Raw genomic sequence first — 4751 nt, forward strand, 5'->3', positions numbered from 1 at the left:
TTTCTTGCCAATCTTCCAAATTTCCCAGGTTAAAATTCTGCTTCACTGCATCTTTTCACTGGCTCTGCTGTTCCACGATTTGTTCTGGGGTGCTATATTATGGTTGTTCAGAGGTAAATATAGGAGAGAGGCAGTGATTTACTGCTTATTCTATTTTGACTACGGAAGTCTTGGCATGAGTTTAGGGAAATAAGAATGGTCTGAGCAGAGATAATTCAGGGGAGAAAAGCTCAGACTTAAGGACCATGTATAAAATCAGGCTCTCCACAACCAATTCATCAATCAATCCATAAGCATTTATTAACAACTACTACATCCCAGGCTCTCGGCCAGGGACTCAGTATTTAAAGTCAAAAGGCAAAGAGTGATTGCCATCAGGGAATATAAATTCTAGGGGTAGAAAACACACACACACACACACACACACACACACACACACACACACACATATAAACACACCCATACACAGTAGCAGTACAAATTAGATACAAAGTAACCTAAGTGGAAGGCATTAGAGCTAAGGGGGCTGGGAAATGCAAATCCTTCCCGTTGGAAGGTAGCATTTGAGCTATGTCTTATAAGAAATACAGAGAGATTCCAAGATATGGAGAAGAGGAGAGTGAGCATTCCAAGCATGGTAGATAGTCAATTCAAAAGCATAAATATGGAAGATGAAGTAACATGAGTAAGGAAAAAGAGGTGGACAGATATAGATGAGTCATAAAGTCCATAAAGAAGAATATTTATAAGAAGATTAGGAAAGAAGGAAGAGGCTAGGTTGCAAAGAGCTTTAAATGCTAAGCGTAGGCATTTATATTTGACACTAGAGGTAACAAAAAGTTATTAGTATCTATTAAGTAAGGAATATATGGCATAGGTACTCTTGAACTTCACCAAATCATGATGAGGACACTCTACATTGTAATATCTTAAATTTCCAAGATTGGAAAAATACAGGAAAGATCTGATTAATAGCATTAATTTGACTTGTGTACTAGAATAACAATTAACAACTTTATCAATTATAAATTGCTGGTTTTAAAAGTTGTAGTGGTCACTACTTACATTGTTTTGTTTGGTTTATTTTCTAACATAATGGGAAAATGTAGATAGATAGTAAGGAAAAGGGATGGGGGAAGGGAGGCAGCATGTATTAGATGGTGAAAAATATCTCAGTTTTAAGTAATCTAAAAGTTATAATTATTCTCTTAAGAGAGAGGTAATTGTGTGGGTTACTTATGACTGAAGAGTATGCTGCTGATAAAAAGTTATCACTTTTAAACTTAACAGATCAATCTAGTCAAACTAGGAAGAACATTTCAAGTAGAATCAAATTTGGGGACTATACAGTAACATTTACATAGAGGAGCTTACTTTCTAATTTAATAAAAAAATTTACATGATTAAAATTTGGAAACATAATATTATGGTATAAACAATCCTCAAATAATGAGACTTTCATATAAATATTGTTTCTCTCCTCCTTATAACCATAAACAAAATGATAGAAACTTGGATAAAACTTGTTTCAGGAATTTATCATGTAATTAAAACTATTAGCTTGAAAATGTTTATTATTGGTATTCAAAATATTATAATATATATATATATATATATATACTCTTTAGCAAATAAGATAACATTTATTACAATTGCTATTCCAGAAAGTTAAATGATAACTCTCCTGAAATAAAGAACATAGGGCAATTTATATGAATTAAAAACTTGAAAATGTGAGACAATTTAATTTCCCTTAATTAAGAATAAGTCTGTTAAAAGCAGCAGGTCTAATTTTCTAGTAATGCTGGATAAGTAAATGGTCTCTTTGGAAAAGGTCATTTGCTCAAATAAAGGAGCATTTTACCTGCAAGAAGCAATACATTTTGCTCACATATTCCACTGAAGGATTGAGGCCACTGTGATTTATGGGGGACTTTTATTATTTAAATTATTATTAATACACCCTCAGTATATGTTACCTCAAAGATCAGTTAGTGACGGTTTATATTTGCGTTAGTGATAGTAGCCTTTTAAAATTAGTTAATCATTTTGGATTCTAGTACTACAGCTAGTTTTTTTTCCCTTGACTACACAATTAGCATATTTATTAATATTAATCCAGTTAGCTTAACCAAGGACATTTTATATTGATATTTATTAGATTCACAAGGTAAATCTGAAATTCCTAAGAATTGAAGATGTGTAAAGGTTTCATCAAGACACATCTACTTGATGTCATTTTTTTGTTTTGCTTAAAATATCTAAATAAAGAAAATGCCATAACAACTCCTTTACTATAAAAAAGTTATGAGGTTTTTTTTTCAACAGCAGCATTAATCTTGCATTGTGTCAAGTTCATGTAAAAATTTCTTTGTGTAGTTTCAGAAAAATATTAGATAGTCACTGATGAGTTAAGTAAGTATAAATGCACATAAAGTACATTCTCATGTACTTTTCTAAAGCCATCTTTCTAAAAAGCTATTTTTCTGAAGCTTTTTTTACACAGAACCATGTACTCAAATACTTTGGCTAAAGAACATTTTTTTTTGTTTTTTTAGTCAGGAGTGGATATTATTGGAGGCATATTTTGTGCTTCCAGGACTCTAGTTAGGTATCTGGGAGTACTGAAGCTTTAGCAATATATTACATAGCCATAAACCCTCTAAATGAAAGGAACATCTACTAAGCATTGCAATTAGTCCTATCTTCCACAGGCTGAATCAAAAGTTAGAGGCCATCAGAGTGAAGTCAGTGGAAGGAAGAGAAAGATAGGAGGTCAAAAGGCAGTCAAACTGATTTGACTATGACAATATGACTGAATCTTCTTTTTCTTGTGAAAAATTTTTTGGCATTTTTCCTCCACCCCTATAAACCTTACTCCCTTTTTATATGCATAGTGTATTGATTAAAAGCAATTCAGAATAGTGAGACCTCAGAAAGTACTCTAACCTGGTATTTACTTTCTGATTCCTTCTTGTTCTGCAGTTTCAAGAAGTAGGGGAAGACCTTTCCAGAGATTTGATACAACCAGCACAAATAGGCAGAGGCATGAGTGTGAGAGAAGTCTGAAAGGGTAGCTAAGAGTTAGATTTTGTAGAACTTTGGGTGTTAGGTTAAGGGATTGTTATTGTGTACTGCAGGCAATGGACAAACTAATATTTTGTTTTGATTTTTGGCTTTTTGTTCATTTGTTTTAGTTGGTGTGATGTTATCACCCCTTTCCAGTAACAAATTAACTTTTGTAACAGTGTAAAGGATGTGGGAAAAACTGAAAGAAAGCAGTCCAATTTAGGGCTACTACCATAGTCCAAGTGAGAAAAAATGAGGACCTGGGCTTAAGTAATGAGAGTATGAGTAAGAAGAGTGAAGGAATATTACAAATTTTGTAATAAAGAACTTGGTGATTGATTGGGCATAGAAAATAAGGGTCAGTGTTGAGTTTAAGAAAGCTTCAAGGTTTCAAGCAAGGGTGACATATAGGAAAGTGGCACTAAAGTCACTTAACCCCAATTGCCTTAAAAAAATAACATCCAAGGAGAGAGCCTTGGAAAAAGTAAGAGGAACCAGCTAAGGACATTGAGAAATAGCATTGAAAATGAAGAGAAGAAAAGGAAGAGACCAAAATCATGCAAATCAAGAAGTTAGGAATTCTAAGAAAGGTGAGGACAACAATTTCAGATGCTGACAAGTGTTAAAGAAAATGAAAACTAAGAAGGGAATTTGGATTTTGCAGCTTCGAGACCATTGATGACATGACCTTGGAAAGAGTAGTTAGCAATTAGGAGTTTTGAACTCTGGAGAATTTTGCATCATGGCTGGGGGAGGGGGATTTCTAAATTGATGAGGTCACAGACCCATTTCATTATTTTAGTAAGGAGTTAAAAGAATACACACACAATCTCATAGTTTGAAGGAAAACCTAGATAAATGAAATAGCATACATTCATATATACAAAGCATTTTGTGTGAGTATATATGCACAACATAATAAAAAAAAAAAACTAAACATTTGACTTAGTAGAGCAAAAGGCTATTTGAAAATATCTTCTCCAACAAGCACATACATATGTGGCAGATGAAATATTAAATTACTAAGGAAACAAAGGTATGAGCTTCTGAGCATTATCTATTTATTAAACAATGCATGCCAATTTGTAACAAATTGGGACCAGGACCCCTTAGCTTTGGCACTGGACCCCAAATACAGGGAGAGACAAATTTTTATGCATTAAAAAAGAGTCAAAGACCAATTAATTAATATAATAACCAAGAGGCAAAATTATGTAATCAAACTTCTATTTGGAGGAAAGATTAGGGACTTTACAAGTTGAGAGGGGAAGAACAAACAGGTGCGACTCCCTGAAATTAGAAAAAAAAGTTGTATCACAATGCCCAACTGTCTGAATTCAATCAAACAATCATGGAAACAATAACTGATTGATCAGTATGGGGCCAGTTTTCAAATAAGACACTTGGGTTGCTTGGGATATATAATTGTCAGAGAACTTCTTGCATAAGTCTTCAGATCTTACTGAGTTTCTGTTCAGCATAATCTGACTTTAGATAAGGTTTCCTAAGCAGCAGGTAGAAGTCATTCAGCTTCCCATATAGAGGCTAGGTTCAAACAATGCAAAGTTTTCTCACAATTTCCATAATTGAATAAAGTTTTCTCACAAGATAGAAATTGAACTAGGCCTATAATTGAATAGAAAGGGAACTGAGCTAGTTCTAGATTTAAGTCACAATATGGA

The sequence above is a fragment of the Vombatus ursinus genome, unplaced genomic scaffold (genome assembly GCF_900497805.2).
Source record: "Vombatus ursinus unplaced genomic scaffold, bare-nosed wombat genome assembly UNPS02014792.1, whole genome shotgun sequence".
Lineage (NCBI taxonomy): Eukaryota > Metazoa > Chordata > Mammalia > Diprotodontia > Vombatidae > Vombatus > Vombatus ursinus.